The sequence below is a fragment of the Sminthopsis crassicaudata genome, chromosome 6 (assembly GCF_048593235.1).
Source record: "Sminthopsis crassicaudata isolate SCR6 chromosome 6, ASM4859323v1, whole genome shotgun sequence".
Classification (NCBI taxonomy): Eukaryota; Metazoa; Chordata; class Mammalia; order Dasyuromorphia; family Dasyuridae; genus Sminthopsis; species Sminthopsis crassicaudata.
Window position 1 is genome coordinate 203879987 of NC_133622.1, and position 16578 is coordinate 203896564.

A 16578-nucleotide genomic window follows, 5' to 3' on the forward strand; every position below is an offset into this window, starting at 1 on the left:
TAAGGGAGGGAAAGAATGGAGAAGAATTCTGAACTTAATTTTTTTAAATGAATGTTAAACAACAAGATTATACAATGATCAATTCTGGTGGACGTGGCTCTTTCCAACAATGAGATGATTCAGATCAGTTCCAATAATTCTGTGATGAAGAGAGCCATCTGCACCCAGAGAGAGGACTGTGGGAATTGAGTGTGGACCACAACATAGCATTCTCTCTCTCTCTGTTGTTGCTTGCTTTTTGTTTTTCTTTCTCATTTTTTTCCCTTTCTTAATCCAAATTTTCTTATGTAGCAAATTAACTGTATAAATATGTGTGTGTGTGTATATATTATATATATATACATATATATATGATTTAACATATATTTTAACATATTTAACATGTATGGGGACTACCCGCCATCTAGGGGAGGGGGAGGGGGAAGAAGGGATAATTTGGAACATAAGGTTTTGCAAGGGTCAATGCTGAAAAATTACCCATGCATATGTTTTGTATATAAAAAGTTTTAATAAAAAAGGAAAAAAATAAAATGTTAAAAATTGTCTCTGCATATAATTTGGAAAATAAATGAAATATTATTTTTTTAAAATTAGTAACAGAATGTGTGATGAAACACATATTGTTCCTTCTCTTCCTGGAATTTCCCGCCAAAGAAGTAAGGACCCATGATGGTGAAGGCCCTTTGTGAAGCTTTATGTGAGAGCCTGGAGGCCGGGGGATGGGGAGAGGAAACAATCGAGGCTTTGGTGTGGTATTCAGGAGCTCCAAGGAGAAGCTGGTGCAGAGAGAAACCCAGAGAGAAGAGCCCACGGGGGGACCCTCAAAGGAAACACACACACACAAAACAGTCTGTTCTTTAAGTGTGAAAAGTGGCCATGACAATTGGCAAATGACAAGTCAACGACAGGTGGCAAAAACCCATTTCTCCCCTCCTTTGCAAATGACACAGAGCTGCATTACTAATGTGTTCAAAGACAGAACTTCTGTCTAATTAGTCAGAATAACAGATTAAATCTGGTAAGATTAATTTAAAGTCCAATTCTTGAGTTCACATAATCAACTACCTGGATTATGTATGATCATCATTTATACATTATACATTTATCTACATTTATACATTAATTACCAGAGGTACAAAATGGGGGAGCCACGGACAGACAGCGATTCTAGCTCTTTGGTTGGTGAATGAGTGTCAGTTAATTGATCCAACCAGTCCCAGACCAAGTCACGCTCCCTCTCTCATCCCAGCCAGCATCTAAACTGCACATCTTGCCACCTGCCCTGCCCCCACAGGCCAACAAAGGCGCCGCCCATTCTCCACTGGGTTCTCTTCCACACAGATCCCTATGGACCTTTCACCATCCTTTTCCTGGACACGACTCCCATATATGTCTGACATCTCTCTCCAGCCCAATGTAAGTTCCTTAAAGGCATGGATTTTCATCCATATCTCTTTTTATCCCTAGAATTTAATACAATGTTATCCTCCCATCTTTTTGCCTTTGATCTGGATGGTCCCATTCCTGGAACGTTTTTCATGACTGTATACATTCTCCTCTTGGTTCTCTGTTAATTTTGGTCTGTATGAGTACAAATAAATCTCATATTTTCTAAATTCTTCACACCCTCATTTTCCACTGCATAACAGTACAATACTGCATCAAACTCATCTAGTTTTTTAGTCATTCTCTAACTGATGGGCAATCATTTTGTTTCTTGGCTACCATGAAGTGTGTTGCTATGAGTATTTTGATAGACGCGGGATCTTTTGTTTTTGTCTTCCACTTTCTTGGAGTATATGCCCAATAGTGGGATGAATCAATGAACCAAAGTCAAAATGCTTAAGATGCTTGTCTTCTCTTCCAACAATGACCATTTCCAGGGAGCATTCTCAAGAAGCTCTCTCTCCATTCCTTGTATCTACTAAAGTTAACTTCCTCTTCAGTCCTTTTCTCTTCTCTGCATGGAAGAGCAACTTCTAGTTCCTTTGACTTCTGGGTTGTTTACTTGGGAATTTCATAGCTGAAGGGCCCTCCAGTAACACTGACTTCTGGAGCTAATGATGCTGAAAGGGTGGGGGACAGAGGTGAGAGGAAAAGCAGAGCTGAGGAACTGGACAATGCTTTTCTAGGCCCCAGAAAGGATGCAGCTCAGAAGAATCAAGATTTCTTTCCATTTTCCTCCCCCTGAACTTTTTATTCCCTCCCACATTCCCAGATGCCTTCTTTTCCAACTTTATCCTGAAAACAAAATTTTCAGTTTTTGGCCTTAGTCTTAAGTTTTTAGCATTGTCCTACCAGATGGTCTGTCTCCACTTCAGCAAAAACAGATTTTGTAGAAGCCTCAAGTTGTATTAAAATACTTCCCATAACCATAAAGTGGGATAAGAGTTACTTGGGCAGTTCTAATCCAAAGGATCTCTCCCAGAGCTTCCAAGGCAACATCAAAGGCCCAGCATAGCTTCACCCCAGGCGAGAAATCTACCCTCTAGTAGCTCATCCTCGTCCTCCTGTTTTTTTCTCTATATTTTTCTCTTTGTATATCTATTTGTTTCTCTCTCTCTTTTTCTGTCTCTCTCTGTCTCTGTCTCTCTGTCTGTCTGTCTCTGTCTCTCTCTCTGTCTCTCTGTCTCTCTCTCTCTCTCTCTCTCCATCCATCCATCTACACGTCCCCTTTCCTCTACTTCTGTGTCTCTTCTTCACCACCGTACCCCATCACTTCCAACTCCCCAGAGACTCTTGAGAGGAAGCCTTGAAGAGACCCAACCCCTTGGAAAGCTCTCTCAGCCTAGGAACTTACAGCCCTTTCTATGACTGACTCAATACTTGCCCTCAGTTACCATACAATGGCACAGGCCTTTCCTGTAAGGAACTCCTTTCTTTGCATATCTCACAGGTCAGAATGCTTCCTCACTCAGTAGGAAATCATAATAGAAATCACAAAACTCAGACCCTAGCTACACTTTGAGACAATGTCCAGGAGTTCAACAAGTTTCCTTTACCACAACAAGAAAGAGATTCACAAAGACCATGAGTGACTTAGTCAAAACAACAACAACAACAACAGAATACAACCAACCACCTAGATTTCCCCCATCATCATTCCCTTATCACGGCTGCCATGGTAACAACTCCCAAGCATAGACTGTGCATGGACAAGACCCTCTGGGTAAAGCTTAGGAGCAGCCTGGCCCATTCCCTTGGTAGGAGCTGGAAGAAACTTCTCATTCAACACACTCCACAAATATTACACACCTACTGAATGTTGAATATTGTCCGAGGCAATGGAGAGATTCAAAGTTAAAAAAAATATTATTCGATACCCATCCTGAGCAAATGAGCTGTAGCTCCCTCCTAAATCCATGCTACTTTTGGGCTTCATTATTTCTATTAGCAGTTGTCATTTGTCCTTCGTTCTCCAAGAGCATCAGGGGAGGGAAGGCAGCACAGTCACCCAGGATCAAACACTTCCTGCTTTGACCCTTCTTTCTTCCCCCTCATATCCAAATCTTATCAATCTCCCCCCCCCCATCTCTCACTCCATCCCTTATTCTGGCACTACCCTCCCACAGGCCCCCTCAAGGACCAGCCCCTAGAAATGAGTCTTCCAAGAGCACCCTTTCCTTGATCCAATCTACCATTTACGCCAGTGCCAGAACAATTACCTTTATGCATTCATCTTATCGTGTTACTCATCTGTTCAAAACCCTTTCACAGCTCCCCACTGCTTACTGAATGCAGTTCAGTGTCCTTTGCCAGCCCCAAGGCCCCCTTAGTATGGCAAACTTTCTTGATGACTGACAATCACTTGAACCTCTATGTAGACCCACAGAATTTAAGAAGTCGTTAGAATACACACAAGGGGACCCATACTTCAATAAGAATCTTTTTCTACACGATGTCTCCAAAGATATTTCTACAAAGGTCTCCTACAGAGATCCTGACAAGACTCACTCATCTTCTTCTCAAAGACTTCCAGTGAAATGGCGTTTTCTCCATGACCTAGGGAGCCCATTTTACTTAGGGGGAGCTTCTTCCTTATACCCAGCCTAAATCAGCCTCTCAAACTCTCAATTACTGTTCCTACTTCTGCTTTCTGGGGCCACACTGAACATCTTCTTGCTCTTTAAATCAGCAAAGAAAGCAGCCATCCTCCTCCTCTAGGCCTTCTCTTCCCCAACTTAAATATCTCCTTCAAAAGATTGTTCCACATGGTTCTCACATGGCATACTGGACAAAGTCTAGAGAAATTATTCCCTCCCCACTCATTCTTTTAAGGAAAAAAAAACAAAAAACCTAGGACTGCCTTAATGTAGTCTAGAACAATGAACACTTTTTTTGGCTGGGTCACCCCACGGATTCATGTGGAATATCTGGCCCACTAAAATCCCCCAGACATTTTCTCAGGGAAACTGCTGCCGAGCCAAACCCCTCCCAATCCTGGCACCTGGGAAGCTGCTTTTTAGAATCTGAATGCAGAGCTTTAAATTTACCCCCAGGACCAAAGCATGGATGGCATTTTCTCTCTTTTTGTTGTTTGCTTGCATTTTGTTTTCTGGTTTTTTTCCCCTTTTTGATCTGATTTTTCTTGTGCAGCAGGATAGTTGTTCAGACATGTATTCATATACCGGATTTAACACATATTTTAACATGTTTAACATATATTGGATTACTTGCCATCTAGGGGAGAGGGTGGAGGGAAAGATTCAGAACACCAGGTTTTTCAAGAGTCAATGTTGAAAAATTACCCATGTATATGTTTTGAAAATAAAAAGCTTTAATAAAAAATTAATAAAATTACCCCGTTATGTTTCAGTACCATCAGCAGGGCCCACTGTTCTAGCCTGTTCCATGTTTGCTCCTGACCCTCTCAGACTCCGCCACCACATATCACCCAGCTGCCTGGAACGGCCCTCAGCTCTGGAACCTCCTCACCCTGGCATAGCCCCGTTGTAAGTGCTTCATTCCCCTCCTGCAGACCCTCTGGGCACCTTGCCCTCTTCCCCTGGATTTTGAGCTCTCACTTATTCCCCCCTTAGAACACAAGCTCCCTGAGGGCAGGCCCTGTGTGTCCGCACTGTTGTTGCTCAGAGCTTCACACAGGTTGTACCACATAACCAAATGCTTACGCTTGCCTGTTTGTTGCCTGGACTAGAGGGACCTTTTTTGGACCCAGACTCTGTCATCTGATGCGTTAACTTTTCTTCCAAAGAATGTGTCAGCGTCACATTTGATAAGCATGACATTTACACCCTCATCCAACTTGATAAAAAATGCTGAACAACACTGGGCCACGGGCCACGGCTCCACGGAGCCCTCCACGAAAGACCTCCCTCCCGGCTGACATCAACCCAGTAACAACTGGGTCCAAACAGTCAATTAGTTCCAGATCTCCCCACAGCCCTCTCCTCCAGCTCACAGAAGCAGCAGCAACCGTCAAGTTACTCAGCTGAAACCTAAGCGTCCGTTCTTCTGTTACATTGTCTCCCGTGGACAATCTCCCATGGACAACAGGTGAAATCCTGGCCTTTTCTCAAAGCTCCTTTCTCAACAGCTCACAAAGCATCCCTATAAGAGCGTGTCCTAGGGTTCCTGAGATCCCTCACAGAGTTGGAGCCCTCTTCTCTAAAACCGGGAGAAGCTTTGCCCGGCTCCAGCCCAGGAACAGCTCTCCTCCTCCAAGAGCTTTCAGAGCTCACTGACAGTGACTCCGCAGCCCACCTGCCGGAGGTTTGGGGTCTTCTAGGATTAGCCTAAAAATGTATTTTGTCTTCTACTATATCTGGATTCCTTTTTTTTTTTTTGAGGCTGGGGTTAAGTGACTTGCCCAGGGTCACACAGCTAGGAAGTGTTAAGTGTCTGAGACCAGATTTGAACTCCGGTCCTCCTGAATTCAAGGCTAGTGCTCTACCCACTGAGCCACCTAGCTGCCCACTGGATTCCTATTTTTAAAATAAAATCCATCAAGAAACATTGTTGTTCAATCACTTCAGTCATGCCAGACTCTTCATGACCCCCTTTGGGGTTTTCTTGGCAAAGATACTAGAACCATTTGCCATTCCCCTCTTCTGTTCATTTGGCAGGTGAGGAAATGGAAGCAGAGTGGAATGACATGCACAGGGTCACGTAGCTAATAAGTGTCTGAAGCTGTATTTGAACTCCTCTGACTCCGGGCCCAGAGCGCTATCTGCTGCTCCACTTAAGTGCCCAAGAAACCTTAAGCATCTGTTATATGCAATGCATTATTCCAGACATTGGAGGAACCAAGACAAAAGCAAAAATAAACTTCTGACCTCAAGGAGTTAACAATCTAGCTTGTTTATTATGTTCATGTAACTCGGTACTTGGGGAGTCTGGTGCGTTAACATGATAACCCATTCCTCTTAATGGTCACTGAGAAAAGTCAATGACTGAAAGGATTTTTAATTAGGGAATGGCTCCATGTCTGGCTTATTTCTTCCTTTGACTCTCCCATCTGGCCATTCTTTGTCTCAGTTCTTACCTAGCCTTAAGCACTGAATGGGTGTTGCCTTGATCAAACTGAGAGGGAGGTTTAAAGGGCCAAGGTCTCCCACTGCATCCAGGGCCACCTCCGGCTATCCTGATCTATACCTTGCCATTGACCCTTAGAAGGCTCCAGAGGAGAAACTGAGGCAGGTGACTCTGCACAGCCCTTTCTCCCTTAAATCCAATTCACTCATATGTCATGGCAATGTTTCCTTGCTGTTATGATGCTTTTTGAGAAAGAAGAGCATCATCAACAACAGCTGGAAAATATTGCTCTTGCACTAGACTGCCCCAGAGTAAAAGGGGAAACTTCTAAGGAAATGGGCCGGAGTATACAGTAGCTAAGAACTCATGTGCTACCCTGGATGAGACAGATCCTGGGCTGCCTCTTGATCCCGGGCTGTCTCTTGTATTTGCTTTTTTTTTTTTACCTCAGGTGAAGGAGTTCTGACCTCCTGGTGGATATGTCCAGGCTTGGAGGCCACTTCGCGAGTTTGAGATATTCAGAAGATTGGAATTCTGTGGTCAAAATTGATGGGCAACAAGGAAAGGCGTCCTTGGCAACTATTCTAGGGCTTTGGGAGAAAACAACAAACCAGCTAAAAGGTGAATCCAAGCCTCCCTCGGACTGGCAGAAGAATTATTTGTACAGTGTAGAACTTAGGTGAAATATTAACAAGACCTATTCAGCTCTTTACGTTTCCAAGTTTTCAATTTGAGATCCTAGCAAGTTGTGATAAATCATCTTAAGTTAAGTCTTGTCAATGTGCACTGTATTTCTGATGTCTATAGCACTTTTATGAATCCTATTTTTTCTGATTCTCCTCTTTGAGGAGACCCCAGATATGAGTCCAAACCAAAGCTGTAAGTAATTTTTCTTATGATACCAGGGTGAGAACATAAGGAGCTAAGAGCGAGCCTCTCCTCTGACAAGTTCAGTTCAAAGTAGATGGACCCTTAAGTGGAGAGGGAATGGATCTAATGCCCCTGGGCCCAAAAACAGTTTATCTATTGCTGGGCATACAGATGTGAAAGGACTATATAACATCTACTAATGTACCCTCACAACAAGAGACTCGTAACTCTTTTTTCAATCTTGGGGAAAAAAATATAGTCTTCCCTACACAGAGACAAAATGGTTCAGAGACTTAATTAACCTCTTTGCCTAATGTGTTTCTTGGTCACCCAAGGGCATAACAAGTCTCACTCATGCACAGTCGGAGCCCCCTCTGACTCGGTGAATTTTTGGAGACCTGCAAGTTACCGTGTCCTTTCCCACATGCTGGCCCTGGTGACAGACACATTTCATACGGACACGCCCGTGTCCAGAGGTGTTAGGGTGAAAGTAAACTTTTTGTTAACTATTCAGTGACTTCCCAACAGGGCCTCATTCCATCCCCACAGGTACAGACAAAAAGATAGATGATTTTGAGAAGAAGTACTAGCAGCTAAAGACCTAAAGAAAAATCTCATCCAAAATGAGCTCAGCCCTGGACCTCAGACACTTACTAGCTATGTGATCCTAAGCAAGTCACTTAATTCCAATTGCCCTCAAAAAAAAAAAAAATTAGCTCATGCCTGAAGGAAATTAGCAATTCTAAGCAAGGAGGGAAGGAGGAGTGTGTTTTAGGAATAGAACATAGCCAGTAGAAAAGTACAGAGATTCAGTACATTTACAAAGAACAGTAAGAAGTCCTGGTACCATGCTTAGAGTGCCCGGCACACAGTAGGTGCTTAATAAATGCCTGTTTCTCTTTCCACTTCCCCCTTTTAGAAGGAGACACACTAAAGTCAGCTATCAATGCACAGTTCTGACAACTGAACCCATGGGAATAGGTGAGATCCTCAAGTGAAGGAAGATAGAAAAGATGGTCGGCATCCGAGCCTTAGTGGATATGATGTGGGTGAAGATCTAGTAAGGAAGAACAGTTGGAGGACCACGACAGAACAGTCATGAAAACCACAGAGAAGACCCGGCGTCCAAGAGGGGAAGAACAACAGCCAACAGGACTAATGATCCAGAGAAGAAAGTCAAAGAGAAGGGGACTCAAGGTCCCAAAAGGCAAGAAGAGTCCTTTTCCAATGCCAGGTATGGTTGGTTAAAGCCTAGTGTAACGATTATTAGGCCAAGCTGGCTGGATGTGGAAAAAGCTATGATCTTTTGATGTCATTTTGTGTGATGGTGCAGATGGCAGTGGATTGCCATTCTGCAGTCGGCATTCTCCCAAAGCTGACCCCTCCCATCCGACGGCAAAGTCCAGAACTATGGGGTCTGGCTCTCCCAGGAGCACGCATGAAAAGTCTTCTCCTTTCCCAAGGAGTAGCAGATGCATCTGATTTTCTCTGGAAGCTCCTATGTCCAAGCTCTCAAATTCTGAAGGAACTTACCCAAAGCTCTGCTAGAAAACCAGATTCCAAGATTACAAGGCCTTGGGAATTCCAAGTATTTTCCCCTCTCCAGAGCGGAGGGGGAGAGGGCTCAGAACAGCAAGTGGCCTTGAACTCTCCCAGGCTGTGTTACCATTCCTGGTTGAAGGAGCAGGGCGAGGGTCTCTACTCCCCACTTTTGCTATGGAAGAAGGAAAAAGCTGAAATTCCCCGAGACCTTTTACAGGCCACACAGAGGAGCTAATTCTTCAGTCAAACAATAAGAGTTCACTGCATCCCTTCAATTTGATTGTGGAAGTCTTCCAAATGACCAGGGGCTAATGACCCACATTTTATAATTTTACTAATCTGATTAGAGAACTTTTACAGCTGATCATAGTCTCCTTTCCAACCCTGATCAACCTCTTCCCCAACAGTAAAATCCCTAGTACTGCAAACTCCACTGGTGGTTCATCCAGCAAGTACTGTTGGACCTGGAAAAGCTCCTCAGGGGGCGTCTGAGATGACAGCATCTGTCCACCTGTAAATGCCCTCAGTTCTACGTAAGTATCCCCTCCTCCTTCCAACCCCCAGAAGAACTCAGGCATGCTGACAAGGAAGGGCTTAAAATCTGCAATGGTGCTGCCATTTGCCTGTTAGCTCCCTGTAGTCCCCCCTAAAAGAAGGCCAGCTGTAAGTCTCCTATGACATCATCTGGCCACCACCCAAGAGATGCTAAGCCTTTCATTCTTAGGAGAAACCACACCAATCATCAGCAAAGCAGCCCCTGGTGCAGTGGGGGGAAAGGCGGCTCCTTTAATCCCTGCTTCCCTCAAGACAAAGTCCATTATTGCTACTTCTCTTGACTCTGGAGAAACCCAAGGACTAGGGGCAAAATCTGAGAGTAGATAATGTGACCTCCCTGTGTGACCTGGTCAGGGAAACAAAGTTCTTGGTCAGTTCCTGGCAAATCAAGAAATCATGGCAACACCGGAAGGAGAGGGAATGAAAGTGGAGGGGAGAGGGGGGCAAAGGAGGAAGAGATAGACCTGCTGTTTCAGACCCTTATCTACAGTCACAGACCAAGCTCCTGAGTTTCATTCAAAAGAAAACAGAACAGCCAGATCCTAAGTGGCCCTGATTGGGATGGAAGTCTTCACCCTGGGCTCCTTGATTCTAAAGTGTAAAGAATAAAAATCGAATGGCACTTGGCAGGGTCTCCTTCTGGCTCGGAGGGGCTCTCTCACCGCTACTATAGATTGAAGAGATATACACGTATTTGCAGTGGTAACAATAACCAACCTCTAACACCTTGCAGTCCAGACACAACATTGGGAGGAAACAAATGAGACAGAGAGATGTGTGTGTGTGTGTGTGTGTGTGTGTGTGTGAACACATCATATAGGTATGTATAGATGAGTATATATATATTGTAGAGATTGATACATATATATATATATATACAATATATTATATATGTATGATATGACACAATATCACGTAAAAGTTTTCATTTCTATACATACAAACACTAGATTATATGTGTATATTATACTTAATACACACATAAAACATTTCATATTTCAATATATACACAATACATATTATGTATAATGCTGTACATGTAGATAAAATATACTTTCATGCCCATATATACATAAATAAACAATATATTATCTATGTATACTCTATTATATAACATATGCATATTTTATTTCCATATAAGCATCATATATGTATAATATATTACATAATATATGCATTATATTATTTCTATATATACACACATAATATGTATAATGTATTACACAAAAGTGCATAAAATAAATTTGCATTTCCACATACAGATACATAAAATATATGTATACGATATTGCATAATATTTTAGTTTCCATAGGCATACATGTGTTACAAAAATATGCATAAAGTATTTTCATTTCATATTGCACAATAATATATGTGTATATTATATATGCATAAAATGTATTGTTCATTTCCATCTATACATAAAATATTTTTGTTTCCATATACATATGTGGTATGTACAAAATGTCTTGTTTCCATGTACATAAGACACATACATATCTGATATATACATATTTTTGTTTCCATATATACACAGATCCATGTACATATATAATGCACACACAGACAGACATATATGACATATACATAAAGACCTATTTCCGTTTCCGAATACCCATACAAACACACACACATGTAACAAAAAAATGCGGAGTCGCTGGCGCTGGGATGCCAGGACATCCTTTTCCTGCCCTGCCCGCCCCCCAGCTAGAATCCCTCTTTTCCTGCAGGGTCAGCCAAGGCTGCAGAGTTTCTATTTCTTACCGGCCCTCCTACCCCTTCCTGCCCCTCCCCCTCAAGCAGATGGCTTTGGGAGCGGGTCTCCCAGATCCGGGGCCAGCGCTTCCCTGGACACTGCTGCCCAAGAGAGGAGGAGGGCAGGAGGATTTCATCCATCCCTGAGGGGCCCGGCTCCTTTGGGGGGGCCCACCACAGAGACAGAACTTCCTCCCCCTTTGTCCCTTTAAGCAAAGCGGGACTACTTGGCAGCAGCAGCAGGTGCTTCGAGGTTCCTGAGTCCGGAGCCAAGTGGGATTTCCCAGCATCCCGGGGCCAAGAAGGCCAGGCGCTCCCGCAAGCCTCCCTGGGGCAGCAGCCTGGCCCCTGGGGCCCCAGCCCGCTCCAAACCTGAACAACTTCCTTCCCTGCAGCCCAGAGAAAGGGAAAAGTCCTCAGCCTACCCCCCCACCCCCCACCCCCACCCCCGGTTCCTAGATCTCACTTCAGAGCTCTGCAGAAGAGCTCCCTGAGGTCACGAGCAAACCCCAAAGGCTGTCCTGAGGCAGGCTGGACAGCAGTAGGGGGGCGGGGATCCTGGGGCTAAGCAATTCATCACTCTCTCCGGCTGGGGCAGGGAACCTGGGAAAAGCTCTGAATGGGGATCTGCATGAAAATGGGACCTTTGTGCTCCGGCACAGAATTCCCTTTCCCCCCTGAAGTCATAATCCTCCGTCTGTGACATCACAGCTGCTCCCACAATTGCCAATTGTTTGTGATGTCACAAGGTGAACTCTTACAATTGCAGTGGGGGCAGGGGCAGCGGCTACCGAAAGCCTCAAGACCAGGATTTTCATTTTTATTCAGATTTCTTCAGAAAAAAAGAAAAAGGGCCCAAGATTCCGGGAGAGAAGGGAATGATGATGTGCTGGCCTTGAGGTCCACATTCGGTCTGGGAACGAAGGGTCCCATGGGGAGAAGGTCAAGGCCAAGCAATATGAAGCTGCCCTGTCTGTATCAGACTGGGTCCCTTCTCCCTCTACCACCCAAGGCCTGAAGCCCTCAGGTCCCATCCAACAGCCTGTGCCAGGCTCTGCAGCCAGGAGGCGAAACACCAGAACACCAGCCCCAGAAACAAGAAGTTGCTTGGGGATTGTAAATCAAGGCAAGAGGTCCACAGAAGAGTTAATTACTGGCTATGGGACCTGGTAGTTGGAGGTAGTCCATGTCCAACCAGTCTCCTATTCAATCTCCTTCTCATCCTTAAACATTGGCTACTAATTGCCATTGGTCAGTTTTACTAAGAGAGCAATCTTTGGGAGGGTCCCCAGCCCCAGTCCAGGTCAGAAGAAGCCTGCCCAGGTGACAGCTCTGTCCATTGTCAAAAAGTCTCAGTCCCTTTGGTCTCCTCAACTCTGGACCCTCTCCCATAAGATGGTCCAAACTCCCACCTGAACCAGAATCTGGGTTCCCGAGGACTGGAACCAATCAGCCAACAGTGCAAACAAGGTTGCAGCCATGGTCACAATACAGGACAAAAGAGCTTCCAGCCTCAGAAATCAGGAGCTTCTTCTCTCACCACTTATCAATTAATCCTCCCTATGGCCACTCCTGGCTGCCTTAACACCTCCTGCACAGAAATGGCTGTCCTTCCTGGGCCAGTTAGTATCGGCCCCAGTCTGCTGCAGCTGTCACAGGTCCGGGCCCTCTTGTAGCCTGGACCCCATAGGCCCTAATGGGGGCTGCTGGGTAATGCTGTGGATAAAGTGTAAAGCTGTGGATAAAGTGTAATGCTGTGGATAAAGTACCAGCCCCGAAGTCCGGAGGACCCAAGTTCAAATCTGGCCTCAGACACAACACTTCCCAGCTGTGTGACTTAAGACACTTAATCCCAATTGCCTCAGCAAAAAAAAAAAAAGAAAAAAAAGAAAAGAAAAGATACTATGCAAAGAAAATAGAAGCAATACTCCCACCATGACCACAACGTGTCCAGGGAACAGATAGTGAAGCCCCCTTTGTGATAGGCCATTAACCCCAGGCCCAGAACTGGATCGTTCTGCTTAATTGTTTTCAGTGGGGTTGGCCTAAGGAGAAATATTGAGAAAACTTTTTAAAAAAAGCTTTAAAAAGTAGATTTGGCAGTCTGATAATTACAGAAGCTACCATTTAAATAGTGCTTTAACTGTTTGCAAAGCACTTTACATGTTTAATCATTTAATCCCCACTACAATCCTGTGAACTAAGTATGATTTCTCATCCCTGTTTCATAGATGAGGAAACTGAGACTGAGAAAGGTTAAAAATAAGACAACTTGTGAGTGTCCAAGGCAGCATTCAAACTCAGGACTCCCTGACAAGACTTCTGACAAGGTGGAATCTGAGCTTGATATCCTGAAGTAGGAGAGGGAAGGCCTTTGGCAGGTGGGGAAAAGGGTGGTATAAGGGGGCTATTACGGGTATCAAAGGGATCACATGAACCAAGGCTCCCTCCCTGGGAAATCTTAAGTAAATCACAACTCTGCGGTGATCAACTATAAATGAAAGGATTTGGACTGGGATGAAAAAGCCCCCTCTGGTTCTAATGCTGATTCTGACTCTGATTTGTCTGAGATCCAGAAAAGGCTGCTTCTACTTACCAAAAGACACATACCCAGAAACTATATAAACACAATGACAAAACTCTCTTTACAGAAATAAAGACAAACCTAATTAATTAGAGAAGTATTGATTGTTCATGAGTGGATCATGGCAACATAATATTACCTAAATTAATTTACTTATTCACTACCATACTTAACTTTACCAAAGGATTAATTTTAATTTTAATTCATCTAGAGATCAAAAATAATAAATTTCAAGGGAAGTAATGAAAACTGGTGGGAAAGAAAGGGTGTTAGCAGGAGACCCCAAACTATACTGTAAAGCTATCAAAACTACTTGATACTGGTTACAAAAAGATTGAGAGGTTAATCAATGGAACAAATTAAATATATAACATACAGAAAAGCAAAGAAAACACAGTATGTCTTAATGTATAATAATCCAATGATCCCAGCTATTGGTAAACAGAGGGAGAACACACCTCATTTGTCAAATTTTGTTTATACATTTTCGATCAATTTGACTCTTTGTGAATCTATTTGGGGTTTTCCTGGCAGATATACTTGCCATTTCCTCTGTAGCTCATTTTACAGAGGAAGAAAGGAATAAGTGTCTTGCCAGAATCACACAGTTAGGACTTGTCAATAATTGATGGGAAAATTAGAAAGCAGTCTGGCATAAAGTAGATAACAGATCAACATCTCACCATATGCATGATTAACTCCAAATAAATACAAGACTTAGACATTAAGATGTTATAAACAAATGAGAAGATTAAGGAAGAAATTGCCATTTATAACAATGGATCATTAGGGTAGATGGGGGGGTGATTTATTTTTACAAGAGATCACAGAAGATAAAATAGAAAATTTTGATCACACAAAATCTAAAAGTTTTTGAAGAAACAAGCAAATTTTTAAAAATTAGAAAGAAAACGAGGGCAGGGTTAAGTAAAAGATCTCATGTCCAAGATATGCAAGGAATTGATTCAAATTTATAAAAATTATTCTCCAATTGGTGATTGTTCAAAACTTATGAACAGGCAGTTTTCAGAGGTTAAAAGTCCAAGCTCTCATCAGCCTTACTAAAAACGTTTGGTGCATTGACAGAATTATTGAAATTGGTTTCCCAAAGGGATTTCTCAAAGGTAATTTCATTCATTTCAAATAGCATTCATTCTCCGTTATAGAGCTCAGCACAAGGCTGATGTGGGCTGGAGGATACAAAGATTTTTTTCAATGTCTTTGCCCTTGAGGAATTTATATTCCATTGGGGGAATTTCAGAAGGGAGCACTGGTACCTGGGTTTATCAGGGCAGGCTTCCTGGAAGAGGCAGCACATGGAAGGAAGCTAGAGATTTTATGAGGGTGATCTGGACACATTCAGCTCTATGGGTCATTTGGACATTTATATGCTGGTCCGATTGCTTAAAAACAAGCCTTATTTACTGTAGTCAAGAGTTGAGGGCTCCTCCATAGTCCTGGCTTTCCCAGAGAGATGAGGAGAGGGGGAATTGATTATGAGATATCCTCTCTCTCTTCCCCCTCTTTTTCCCTCCCTCCTCCCCCCTTCCTGTCTGTCTCTCTCTCCCCCTCCTGTCTATCTCTTCCTCCCTCTCTCCCCCCTCCTTTCCTCCCTCCTCTCCCTTCCTCCCTCTTACTCTCTCCCCCCTCCTTTCCTCCCTCCTCTCCCTTCCTCCCTCCCTTCTTCCTACTCTCTCCCCCCTCCTTTCTTCCCTCCTCTCCCTTCCTCCCCCCCTTCCTTCCTCCCTTTCTGTCTCTTTATCTGTCTTTCTTCCATCCCTCTGTTTCTCTCTCCCCCTCTCCCCTTCTTTTTCTCTTTTCCCCTCCCTCTTTTCCCTCCCTTTCTTCCTCCTCATGAAGAGGCCCCCACCGTGTCCTGTACCCACTGAAAGCCACCCAGGCTCAGGGCCCCCCCCAGTTCCCCATCACTCTCCAGCAGTATGAAGCATGACATTTAGCTAAGCTCTTGCAGATCCCCTCGTTCCCAGCCTGCAATTAGGCATTTTTGAGGGATGTAGTCGCCTTTGCTCAGCGACCTGTAATTATTCACCTTGGGCTGCTTGGGGAGCCCCAGAGCTGGGGGGGGGGGCGCCCAGGGAAACCCCAGGGCCTCTGCTCCTTTTTCCTCGGACAAGCCTGCTGAGCACTCAGCTACAGGGAGGACTTCTGAGAGGCTTGGCTAGGATGGGCTTCCAGAGCAGGGGGACCAGACTGGGAGGGGCCTCCTGCCCTGGCCCCTAACTGCCCTCTACTGCCAGCCTCTCCTGGGAGGCCGGGGAGGGACGGACCCCCTAAGATACCCATCCTCCCTTCTCCCGGCTTGCCAATGAACGTTTAATACAGATCCCCATTGTTAGAAGAAGCCCACGATGGGAGGGAAAACATACTTCAGGCAAGAACACAAACTACACACTCACAACAGCTGGACGCGGAGGAAATGACCTGAATGGAGCACCCAAAGGGCCCGGGTTCGGATCCTCACTGAGCTATGTATTCCTTTTTATAGTATTAAACAAGTCCTTTCTCCTCCCTGAGCCTCAAATCTCCTCCTCTATAAAATGGGGAATCCAATGGCCCCTAAATCCCACTTTGAAAAATGTAACCTTTTCATTCTCCCTCCCCCCTTTTTGTTTTTAAGTGACACCTGGGAGCAAGGCAGCTCGGGGAAGCTGTGTGGGGAAGGGTGGGAGGTCTTCCAGGAGAAGCTCCAGCCCTGGTGGGCCGGGCTCTTGGGCCCGGGCTGGAGAGCCCCCCCCCCCTCCTCATGCCCACCTGAGCCC

The 16578-nt window shown here is 44.4% G+C and overlaps 1 protein-coding gene across 1 annotated transcript in view; it reads right to left on the reverse strand.

Annotated features, from left to right (window-relative positions):
- The window catches only part of DENND2B (DENN domain containing 2B), a 136857-nt gene that overhangs the window by 76875 nt on the left and 43404 nt on the right, over positions 1-16578 (reverse strand).